Below are 12,903 nucleotides of genomic sequence, written 5' to 3' on the forward strand. Positions count from 1 at the left end.
CACAGAACTTGTGCATTTCGCCCGGCATCAGGAAATCCAGGAAGCAAGATCACTAGGATTTGCACAGATCTTAGGTTTTCTGCAAATGCAGGGTTCCATCGACTGCACTCATGTGGCACTTAGATCGCAATGGCAACAAGCAGTCAACTACATCAGCTGCAAAGGCTTCCACTCACTGAATGTTCAGTTGGTGTGCGACAACCACAAACACATCCTACAGATCTACGCATGATTCCCAGGAAGCGTTCACGACTCCTACATCCTTAGCAGGCCTTAGGTCCCTGATATCTTCCAGAGTTCACAAAGGCTGCAGGGTTGGCTCCTTAGGGACAAGGGCTACCTGCAGAGGACGTTGCTGATGACACCCATGCAGCTGCATCAGCCTGAAACAGAGCGATGGTAATACGAGGCTCATGCCACGACCTGGAATTTGGTGAAGCAAATGATAGGCATTTTGAAAATGAGGTTCCGGTGGCTTGACAGGTCCGGTGGAGCCCTGCAATAAAGTCCCCAGAGGGTGTTGCATATCATTGCTGCTTGCTGCACGCTCCACAACCTGCCGTTGCAAAGGAGGGAGGACCTGGTTGAGGAGATGAAGGAGCTGCACATAACCTCCATTGAAGAGGCTCCTCATCTGACTCGGTCTAGCAGATTTCTGGCCTCCAGCAGTCTTCCGAGTACCAGAAATCTGGGAAGTCCCTGCCTCCGCCTGCTGTGGATCAGGCAGTGTGATGTGCTCACCAGATTGTGACCCGAGGCTACTCTAGAACTAGGTTCCACTGAGGTGTGTGTCTCTGCGCTGGTAGAGGGTGTGGGTGAGCGCAGTGATGGGACTTTAATTAGGGTGCCATCAGATTCTTCTTCCGAGGTGTCTTCAGGGCTTGAGTTGAGGACCTGGGGCATGGGCCCCCTTGGCTGTTTCCCAGATGTGCCTTGGAAAGCAAGAAGAGATAATTAGTGCATGGCAGGCAACTGCGGAACAGGGGAACTGACTCATAGCATGGTTATCTGATGGATGTTGCACTGCTGGATCCTCACTTGGTTGAGCACTGTCAATCTCACCGTCAGCACAGGAATGGTTCAGATCATTGGAGGCCAGCTGGATGACTCTATTTTCAAAGTCTGTGAGGACCTTGATGTCGGGCATTCCTCCACCAGTCTGTGACCTCTCCCTTTTGTTGTCTGCCAGCTTGTCCTGCATGAATATAGAAGGAGAGAGTGTAAGCAGGATGCCTGCCAAACCAGATGATGCCTGGCATGTGTGGATGGTGAGCGGTGCCATGGACAGGATGAGGACACGATCCACAGGCAGATGAAGGTGTGTGTGAGAGAGTGAATGGTGATGCCCCTTGAACTGGCAGTGAGTAAGATCCCTGTTGATGTGTGATGGGCTTGTGAGTGTGTGAGTTGAGAGTGATGAGAAGAGTGGCTCACTCTGGCAGAATGGAGGAGACCATTCATCCTCTTTCAGCACGGGTGGCTGTCTGCTTTTGCAGGGTGTTGGCGCTGACTGGCACTGCCACTGCTTCCTATGCTGGATTGGTGATATTGCTCGCTGGTCTTCACCCAGACCAGCGGTAGAGGACTTCGCGGTGGGCTTCCATTGCGTCCAGTAGATGCTCGAGGGAGGTGTCGCTAAATTTGGGGGAAGCATGTTTCCTCCCTTTGGCAGCCATGACCTTGCAGCAGCGTCTGATGCTTTAGCGAGTGCTGGCTCTGTGCAGGGGCGCCCTTTAAATATGGCACCCGGATTACTGAAGACCTGAGGTGGCGGCAGGTCAGGTGAATCAGAGGCCGGCCGGCTAGTAGCCTGGCGTGTTTCACAGGAATGCATTATTAATGAGGCCAGATGCGCTGGGAATGGGACGACACGGTGCAAAAACTGGCCATTGCAGCCGGCGGGTAAAATGTTCGTTTTCCCGCCCGCTATTGCACTTTGTGCAAATCTGGGGCGATTCCACACGTACTTTCTGCCCTTATTTTCCTATCCATTCTAAATTCCTATGTTCATATTTACAATGGAATTTGCCAATGTAAACACAATAGCTTCACCCTCTTGCTAATGTCTCATTTTGCACATTTAATAGAACTTTTTTGACTGCTCTCCATGTAACAGCTGTCTCACAGTAGAGATCTGAGTTATATAAACCACTCTCAGCTTGCAATTTAAATAGAAAAAATAATCCATCTGATTAATTTTAAAAATTAATTTATCTAATCCACGATTTAAAAAAATAGTAAATCATGCACCTTCAAAAAGCAATACAATCACATCTACATTTTGTAATTATCCTCCCTTAGCCTGCAGTATTTGCTTGATTCAGCCCTGAACCATTAATGTTTGAAACATTAAACTGGGATTTTTCTTGTATTATTGGTAGCAGTTTGGCAGCTAATTGCAAACTGGCAATTAGAAGGCACCTTACTTGTGAGAATTGCACCGAGAATCTAAAATGAACTTTTCCAAGATGGATGAACTAGGTTTTTGGGGAGCTTTTTGGAGAGGGAGGCAGTTGCTGCGGAGCTTGAGGGAGGGAGATCTAGAGGGTAGGAGAGTAGGTTCTGCCTCCAGTGGCTGGGCAAAAGGAGAAGGGATGCCCAGCAGGACCGAGTCAAAAGAATGGATAAGTAGATTGGAGATATAAGGCTGGAAGAGGGTGCAAAGGTGCAGTACATAAATCCATGAAAGCATTGATAAGACAAGGACAAGCATTTTGTGCTACAGCCAAGAAGTCAGTGTAGGTCAGAGAGAATCAAATAGAGCTTAGAATAGGTCAATGACATGGGAAATAGTGGTGCAGTAATACTGTCACTGGACTAATAAACCAGAGGTCCAGGCTAATGCTCTGGAGTCATGGGTTCAAATCCCACCATAGCAGCTGGTGAAATTTAAATTCAATTAATTAATAAATTCAACTTTTTGATAAAAATCTGGAATTGAAAGCTAGTCTCAATAATGGTACCCACAAAACTATCATTGATAGTTTCCTTTAGGGAAGGAAATCTGCCACCCTGGTCTGGTCAGGCCTATGTGTGACTCTAGATCCACAGCAATACGGTTGACTCTTAAATGCTGTCTGCAATGGCCTAGAAAGCCACTCAGTTCAAGTGCAACAACAAATGCTGGCCTTGCCAGTGATGTCCTTATCCCATGAAAGAATATTAATAAAAAGAATGTTTGTGGTGGAGTTTTTGATACATTGGAATGACTGAAGGGGGAGGATGATGGGTCAGTATGAGGGGAGTCGAAATTTGAGGTGACAAATTAATTCATGTGTTTCAGGGGCAGAGGGGTTAAGGCAATTGTGGAGTTGGGCAATGCTGTTGAATTGGAAGTAAGTGGCCATGTGGATGGATGGGATATTGGTTTCAAAGTTTAGCTCAGAATCGAGTCAAGACTGTGATCAATTTAGATCAACATGAGGGATTGCCTGAGGAGGAAGGCTAAATCAGTGGCAAGGGAGTAGGATTTGTGGTAGTGACTGAAAATAATTGGTTTTCCAGATGTGAAGCTGGAAGAAGTTGTAACATCCAGGATTTAATGTCAAACAGCACGGAGGGAGTAGGGAAGGATTGGGGGAGAGGTAAAGCTGGGTATAAAAGCTGACCCCATGCCTGAAAATGGCGTTGTCAAGGAGCAGTGTGTTGGTAAGCAAGAGGCGAGGGCAAAGAATGGGTCCTTAGGGAATGCTGGAGATGAGAACGGATGGGAAGAAAGCAAAGCCACTGCTGGAAACACACTGGCTGCCTATAGATTGGTCTGAATGGATCGGTTCAATTTGTTTCACAGAGCCCAGCAATAATGGAGAGGTGTTGGAGGAAGATGAAATGGTCAATGGCTTTGAATAGCATAGATAAGTCAATGAGGACAAGAAGGAATAATTCACCACAATCACAAAGGGTGTTATTCAAACTTTGGTGTGGGGCTAAGTGGAGTGCAGGTTAGCCTGGGGGGGCGGGGGGGTGGAATTCCAGGAGGGAACTAAAGTATATATGGACACCATATGGAACTAGTGGGCAGTGACATGTTTGGGAACATTAAAGAGGTAAAGGAGATTAGATACAGAGCAGTTAGTAGTCGGGGTTTTTTTGAGCGGGAATCACTATTGTGGTACCGCTCTGTATTAATGAAGAACATCCCAGTCTGAGCTCCTGATCTGTACTGAGTTCGGTCATCTCACAGTCTAAACAGCAGATAAGGATACTTGGTGAGGTGGTTTACAGAAGCACTAAGCCAGCCAGGGTTTATTTTAAGTTAGCTAGATGTCTATCATGCAACCTTTAATAAAAAAAATGAGGATGAATGGTGAAGTAACCTGCCAACACTGAATATCCAAGTAGCTGTACCCATTTTTACAAAAGAGTGCTAGATTTTGAATAGGAGGTGGAAACACTTAATCACGATAAGACCAACTTGAGAATAATGTTCTCAATTCATAGTTAAATAGTGTCTAGCACAAGGATATTAACTCCTGTAGATGGAATGAACTTCACATGGGTAGAGCATGTACAAAAATGCAGCAATCAAAAAGTGGACTTTAAGATAAAAACAGAGAATGCTGCTTGAAATCCTCAGCCGGTCAGGCAGAGTCTATGCATCGAGAAACATTTCAGATTGATTGACTGATTTTGTTTTTGAAAAATTGGACTATTTCTGTCTTGAGTTTCAGTTCTGAAAATTACTGGAAATTCTGTAAATTACCCATGAAACTGCTTTATGAATTCCCAACACTGGGAACTGTCCCAGTGTAGATTAACACATGAGGTAAGGCTACTTGCAGGAAAGTTTCCTGGTCAGCCATACTGCAAAAGGCAATGGCAAACCACTGCAGTACTTCACCAGGCGTAATCATGGACCAATCCAATGGAAGTCCATGGTCGCCAGTGTCCTCTTAGGGCATTGCTCCTGAAGGAGAAGGAGGATGGCTACTTGAAGGTTACGGAGGGCGGTTGGGTCATATTCCAGCCAAATCACTGACTTCAAGACAGGATGACATAGAAAGGGGTAATGGGGGAGGAAATAGCTCAATGGCTTTCTTTCATCGACTCTTTGGTCAGATTTATGAAATGAGGAAGCTGCGGTGTTGCTATCAGGTTGACATCATTCATGTCCTTTAGGGAAGGATTCCTTCCAGCTGTTCTTACACACTCTGGCCTAGATGTGACTGTCGTCCCACAACAACATTGTTTTCACTTAACTGTTCTCTGAAGCGACCTAGCAAGGTACCCAGTTGAACCAAATCACAGTCAAAGGTCAAAGTGTTTCAAGAAGAAGACTCGAAATCTCCTTTCTAGGGTGACGAGGAATGGGCACTTAAGCGCTCCTTACATCCTGAGAATGAATGAATATTAATAAAGAAAGTGCCCTCTGTGGTTTAAGCAACACAGGAGAACCATCCTGTGCAGCGGTGGACTATGCCTGGTGGAGACACGTGCTTCACTTTTTGTGGCTATCAGAACCAAGGCCTGGTGGGGTGGGGGTGTTGCGGTAGTGGGACAGGAACATCAGTGCCTGTGACACTGCAAGAGTCAGCATCTTCAGGGGAAGAAGGAAGCAGGGAAAAGCATCTGATCTAGGATATACTCCCCTGATCCCCAAACTGCTCTTTTGATGCCTGATCCACTCTCCCTGATCCCTGACCCACTCTCCTGATCCCTGAAACATTTCCTGATCACTGATCCACTCTGCTGATCCCTGATACAATCCTCCAATCTCTGATCTACTCTCCTGATCCCTGCCACTCTCCTGATCCACTCCCCAATCACTGATCCATGCTCTTGATCCATAATCCACTCTCCCGATTCTATATCCTCACTCCTGATCTACTCCCATGACCCCTTACACACTCTCCTGATCCCTGACACACTCTCTATCCCAGATCCTCTTTCCTGATTCGCTCTCCTAAATCTTGGATCCACTCTCCTGATCCTTGATCCACTTCCTGATCTCTATTCATCTTCCTGATCCTTGATTGACTCTCCTGATCTCTGATCCACTCTCCTTATCCCAGATCATCTCTCCTGATCCACTCTGCTTAAATCTTTTATCCATTTTCCTGATCCTGGATCCACTCTCTTGATCTCTGATTCACTCTCCACATCCCTGACCCACATTACTGGTCCCTGATCCACTCTCCAAATCCCTGATCCACTCTCTCTTGAACTCAGATCCACTTTCCTGATCCACTTTCCTGATCTCTGATCTACCCTTCTGATCTGATCGATCCTTCTGAGCTCTGATCGACTCTACAGACCCATTCTCCTGATCAGCTCTCCTGATCCTTGATCCATCTCCCCTGATCCCAGATCATCTCCCCAGATCACCTGGTCTCTGATCCACTCTGTGATCTACTTTCCTGATCTCTGATCCACTCTATGATCAGCTTCCTGTAGGGGGGGCGGGGCCTGCGTGGTGACGCCACGGCGCCGTGCCCCTGCTGTGGCTGAAAGCAGAGACGGAGACCCCGTGTAGTTGCCAACGCCCGTTGAAGACGGCGCCTGTAGGGGAGGCGGTGAGTGAGGGAAACCGGTATCGGGAAATCTTCCCCCCACCTCCCCCACTTTCTTGAGGGAAGCTCCCCGGGGTTTGGAAGCGGCACTGACGGGTCGTGCGAAAAGGGGGAGCGACCCCACCCAGGGCCTTGTCCTCCCGCGCCGGGCTCTGGGTTGGCGTTGAGACCGGGCCGGGGAAGCGGGTTTAATCCGGCGCCTGAGGCCTTGCTACCCTCCTCTCCTTCCTCCCGTGGCGGAGGGGGAGGCCGAGTTTCGGATCCGCGGCGGGTGTCGGGCAGCGCCTTGCCGGCTTGGCGTAGTAGCCCGGGCCCGGCGTTTGGAGCCCGGGGTGGGGCGGCGCACCCCCCCCCCCCCTCCGCGGCAGGGAGGGTTCCGTCTCCACTCGGGGGGTGGGTGTGGAGGGTATTTTGCTGTATTTGTTTCTATCCCACCAAATGCCGCAGTTTGTAGGCGGCTTCTTTCTCGGTATTCCAGCAATGATCTGACATTTAACAGCAGCATCTCTACATTTAGAGAGAGAGAGAGGGGAGGGTGGGGGGAAGGAGGGGGGCGGGGGGATACTTTAAAAGATTCTCACTCAGAATTGGGTTTCCTGTTTTAAGAATACCCAGTAATACAAAGCATTAAAGAGGAAGTTAGAGGGTGTGATATCCAAACGGTGCTGATTTTTCTCCTCAATTCGTATTTTCTCCTCCTCCATACTTCATTTGGGGTGAAGTCAAAATGGGGGGCGGGGGGGGGGGGCGGAATCTGAAGCATAAATGAGCAGTTCTCATTTGGATGATTTACGTTCAAATGAAATGCTTGGTTGTACTCCCCACGTTGAGGCCTTATTCTCTTGCAGTGAGTTTCTTTGGTAAAGATACAAAATGTTCTGTCAGCTGTTTGAGCATTTCACTGCAGTGAAGACTGCAGAGAAACTAACTGCATTGCTGCTGGTGACAATAGAGACCGCTAGGCAATGAGACCAGTTTTCTTTTGAATCTCCAGTTACATCTGGCAACCAGTGATTTGATTATTGTATCTGGTCAAAATGTGAACTAGTGATACTTGGTGTGGTTTAAGATGGATACTGTCCCTTTCTGCCATTGAGTGACGTTTAGTTGTAATGTACAGTATTATTTGAGTAGCTTGAGTCCCCAATGTCACTGGAAAGTTGTAACATGGTGCATGCAGGTTTCCTCCTTTTGTGATTCAGAAGCGAATCAAAGGTTGTGAAATTGTGCTGAGGAAAATCATCGTCTGTCATTGCTTATTGTACCAAATCACTCAGCAGCATTGAGGCCTGTTGAATCATCCCTGTCTTTGATTATTGTATCGATTGGACTTGAATTGTTTCCAGGGCCTAGAATTCTATTCAAAGGCTTGATACAGTTTGGAGATAACTTTATTGAGTTTTTTTTGTGATGAGTTGCTGTAACAGGAAGTCTCCAAAATTGCTTTGGCTGATCTGGTGCAATCTCCAGTGAATACACTAGTCTCTTTTTAAAATTTATCTTTTTTCTCTTAAAATAGGTTCAGTTTAATTTTACAATGTTTTTCTGTTTTAATGCTGTGGTTAGTTCTCTACAGGATCGTGCAGTTGGGGTCTAGGATTAGCTTGGTGTTCATTTAAAATGGAAACAGAATGTGCTGGAATAGTCAGGTCAGATAGCAATAGTACAGAGAAACCAAATTGGAGTGTCAGATAAAAGGTCAGTTAATCAGAAAATGCCATTGACCTGAAGCATTAACACCTGTTTTTCTCTCCATAGTTGCTGTTTGACTTAGTGTTTCCAGCATTTATTTTCAGATTTCTAGCATCTGCTGTATTTTGCTTTTGTATGATTTCAATTTTATTTGAATTTCCTTGGTTGTCTCAGCTGGGTTGGGAGAAATTTACCCTTACAAAGCTTAACCAGCAAGAATATAAACATGTAAGAACCTGTGCAAATTGTGTATAAACTGTTCTTTTTAATAGGTGTTCTAGAATAAAATGGCTAAATGTCATCTCCGGTGAGTTAAAAGTTGTGGGTTGACAAATGTGAAAACTAATTTAGAAATCAGACCAAGATTCATAAGTGTAATCTTTGTGGGAAGCTGCCTATTGCTTAATGTTACTTAAGTTTTTCTCCTTGAGGGAAATTGAAATCTTGAATGGTCATCTGTACTGCACCATTCATTCACTTTGTATTAGTATTGCCACTTTTTGTGACCTATGCAATAGTCTCTCACCCCTGTAACCATGCAAATTTCCACCCTAGAAGTATTTATCGCATTACTTTTAAAAAGATTTCACATTTGGTTGTAGGTGTAGGTACAGATTGCAGTGGTCTTGCCCAAGTGTCCCTTTTTCTGGGGGAGGTCCTGAAAGATAAGTTTCTTAAATTGAGAATTAACCCACTATTTAAAATAGAGATGGTAATTGCACACCTGAGAAGATGGCACTGTATGATGCTGCCTCTTTGATCTGCTTCTGTAAGTATGAAAGCAAAAATGAAATCTTGTCTAGGTTGTCTTTCAAGTCTGGCTTCCTGTGAGGAAACTTTGCTTTGTAGTTGTGGTTTGAGTCTTTGCAATCTGATTCTGATGCATCAATATTTCTTGGATCACTTATAACTTGGAGTTTGTCATCATCTGCAAGACCAGAGCAACTTTACCTACTTTCAAGTTTTTGTATTTTAGCAAGTTCTTTTGCCATCAGCCAGCTGGTTTTTCTGGTTATTGGAAAGTAGTGACGCCACATTTAAGACCTAGTTTCTAATGCTGTACAGGGAACTGATCCTGAATAACAGGCAACATCAGGCTAATGTTTGAAAACACTCAATGCAGAATTTTCTAGCTCCTATTTTGAGTACTTTCCATATTTTAATAATTGTAGAAATCATAATTTCTGCAGCTGATTGAGATTTGATGCAATTGTGACTGAATGTTCATAGGGTGAAATTACCGTGTAACAGTTTGCAATCCCTTGCCTGATCCTTATTGGAGGAATGGGGATGTAACACTGCAATGGCTGAAATGGTTTGGCAGTTGGGACCTGTAGTGCACAAGAATAATTCACGTGCAGTAAATGAAAATAAGAACAACTTTTCTAATGTGCCTCTCTGAAATGAGTGAAGCAGAAATAATAAGAGTTTTATCCTCTGCATTACTATTGGTACCAAAGCTGAACTGGTTCCACAATGCTTTTGCTGAGTATGCAAAAAGGCAATTTGGTCTCTGCTTGTTTTTCAATTCATATTTAAATTCCAAAGTGAGATTCGTGTGAACAGGAACTGGCCAGTGGCTCAGCATTTTCAAATTCAATTTTTAAATTTATACTGTTACTGCAGCTTTAAAGATTATGGATTCTTTAGATTTGCTGTGCATATCTTCCTGTTGCAGCCTATACTGTTTGCTGTCCTAGATTTTGTCAGATGCTAGTATTCTTGGCTGGATATCCTGTCACCTGTGTATTTGCAGTTTCTTGAAACTTCTTAACACAGGTTACTGACTGAGTTTTGCGTATAGATTCCTCTGCTAATAAATGGGCTTCACGTGTGCCAAACTGCAAGCTTCATAAATGATTTGCAGTTTTCATATGTGCTTTTATAAATGATGTACCATTTGTAGCATGACTGAACTAAACTTTGGTTTCAAAGACTTACAGGATAGTTAATAAACTTTATTAAAAAACCTAAACTTCAAATCATTAAATTGGCATTGTGCGCTGAAACTTTTTTGTAACTGTGCAAAAAACGATTTCCTGCGTCTCCATCAGTGCCTTGAGATGTAAGGTACTGAATGTCTTCGGTTCGTTGAGGCTTACAGTGAAGCAGAATTAATTTTTATCAAGTCCTTTGTTCAGTTGCCTGTTAGATTAGATTTGGCCTGCTGTGAGGATGGTCACAGTGACCTGCAGTTTCCCCAGAGGCAGCTTGCATATGCTTTATGCTGTTGATGATATCTGTCTGCTTTGCTCTGGGGAAATTATATTGACTTCCTGTTTTGATGCAAATTCTTTTCATAAATGGGTTCTTTGGGCCTTCAGGACAAGGATGTGGAGTTTTTTGTGTGGGGGGGGGGGGGGGTGGGGGGGGGGGTGCGGGGTGGAATTGGGGGGATGGGGAAGTCATCTCAAATCTATTCAGTAGGAACTGTAGCGGATCACAATGTTGGAGTGGCTGTGTGCTTCAAGTTTGAAATAAATTGTGGGCCATCACATAGAGTTATTTTCTCCACTTCTGTCAATTCCAAAACAGGCCTTGCAAACACCTTGACTTGTATAGATTATTGAATTTCAGTGATCTTCATGAAATGTATTTTGAAATTTCTAAATGGGGATCCGCAGTTAGTGACCAGGGCCAATTGTTTGGGAGCGGGAGGAGGGCAACTTGAAACTGTAGTGGGAACTGGGCTCCTACTCTTCCCTTTGCAGTCTCATTTCAGCTTTTGTCACTTTTTGCCAACTGACTCTTCCCCTCACCTGACATCCATACAGAAATGAGTAGGAAAACACCTCTGGTCTATCTAGCCTGTACCACATTTGCTGATGCACAATGGTTAGACTCCCCAAAACCTGGACGCCATGATCTCTTGGTCAAGTTTTTTTTTAAAAAGAACTCCAGGTGAATTAAGGGGAGAATTGGAAAATTCTCATCTGACTCGCCTGGATGATCAAAATGAGTCAATTCTGTTTACATCATGATGCATTCCTATTGTATAATGTGATCTGTCCCATTCAGCTCTTCCGGAATGAATAGTGAATCAGAGTTTATGTCGTGCACTGACAACCTGTTCCACAGGTCCTTGCTGCTTCGTGAAAACAAACCATCTAGTTCTGCCCTTGCATAAACTTGATCACTAGCTTTTCCTAATCCTTTCAGCTGAAATCACTGGTTTATATCAACCCAACAGAGTGCTTCCTATTTATGTCAGATAATGGTTAGGGATGGAAAGGTTGCCTTTTTTTCCCCCAACCTTTTTTGCAGGGAATTAATGCCTACTATTCCCCAGTTAAGACTGGTGACCAAACCTGGGAGTTCTTTGATCAATTGGTTTATCTACTCAGTTGCTAACCATTAGTGAAGATGTATTGATTAGATACTTAGCACCCTCTATCTCGGAAATTGTATTGAATTTGCATACCATCACTTTGATTTTGCACTTAAGTTATTTTAGTTTTTTCCAAAATGGCTTAGCAGAAATTTCTATATTTGGAATCCAGTATTTGTATGAAAAGTCAACCCTACTGCTTTAGCATGAATATTAGATTTGGGGAATAAGCCCCAGTTTACTATCCCCTGAGCATTTGTGTATAATGTCTCTGCTGATCCCTGTCTGTTAAGATTTTTAAGGAATGAGATTTTGGTGCCAGAAGTCCCACTTATATCAGTTTTGCACAGGCAGTGGTTATAATTAGCAAAGCATCTTGATTATTGTCACTTGATCAACTCAAATCAGGAAGTAACATAAATTTGGTTGTGGCTATTCAATAGTAACCTTGTGTTGAAGCTGTAATTCCATACCAGGAACAGTGTGGCTATGTGCTGCCTCTTTTACCCTGCATGTGGTAAATGTGTTGCTTGAAGGATCAGAATTTTACCAAATTATGATTTTTTTTTGTAATCCACTCAATGGACAACTTGAAAACCCTGCTTTTAATTGGTTTATCTGATAGTCTGGTGAATGTAATTTCCAAGTAATGGTCCCAGAAATAGGCTTCATGCTGATCTGTGAGATTGGCTGTCAAATTGTGAATTGACTTTCAGCTTTGAGAACCAAAATGCTCAAATTTGTCTACAAGAGTAGATTTTTGTTGCAAATTTTGCATGGCTTTGGCGTATGTCAGTAATGTTCTTGCACTTAAATATTTGTCATGTTCCACTAGTGGGTCATTAAAGGTTAAAAGCAAAATACTGCAGATGCTAGAAATCAAACAAAAACAGAAAATGCTGGAAAAACTCAGGTCTAATAGCACCTGTGGAGAGGAAAAAAGTTAACGTTTAGAGCCCGTATGACTCTTCAGAGCATTAAAGGTTCTTTGGCGTCTTAACTTTGGTACAGCCCAATCTCAGAATCGCATCTAGCAGCAATTGCTGAACAATCCTGAGTGTGCTAATGGCTAATCAACGATCAGTTTTAAGAATCAGTCAGGCTTGTAATGTGGCTTGTTTATGCTTGCAAGAAGTGACCTACATTCATGTGCCTGGGCCTGCCTTTTTAAATTGGAGTTAACTCCCATTGCATTCTCCTTGGCAGAAAACACCTTGCTTAATCATTGACTTGCCAACCAGTTGGCATCCTTTTTTCTATTAGTGGAAATTGTTGTGATTGTTTGAAATTTGGCATTCTTGCATTTTGTCCTGAGGAGTGCAAGGAGAAAAGCTTCAGCCATTTTGTGGGGATGCTGGCTTTCTGTATAAGTCT

General features: G+C 44.0%; 1 protein-coding gene across 1 annotated transcript in view; it reads left to right on the top strand.

The window, feature by feature from the left end:
* The first annotated feature begins 6,392 nt into the window (after positions 1 to 6,392).
* Positions 6,393 to 12,903, top strand: part of cdc42 (cell division cycle 42) — a 33,764-nt gene continuing 27,253 nt past the window's right edge. Inside the window, exon 1 of the mRNA XM_041207357.1 lies at positions 6,393 to 6,512. The gene's annotated coding sequence lies outside the window, so the exon portion shown is untranslated. The remainder of the gene's footprint in view (positions 6,513 to 12,903) is intronic.

This window comes from Carcharodon carcharias, chromosome 15 (assembly GCF_017639515.1).
Source record: "Carcharodon carcharias isolate sCarCar2 chromosome 15, sCarCar2.pri, whole genome shotgun sequence".
Taxonomy (NCBI): Eukaryota; Metazoa; Chordata; class Chondrichthyes; order Lamniformes; family Lamnidae; genus Carcharodon; species Carcharodon carcharias.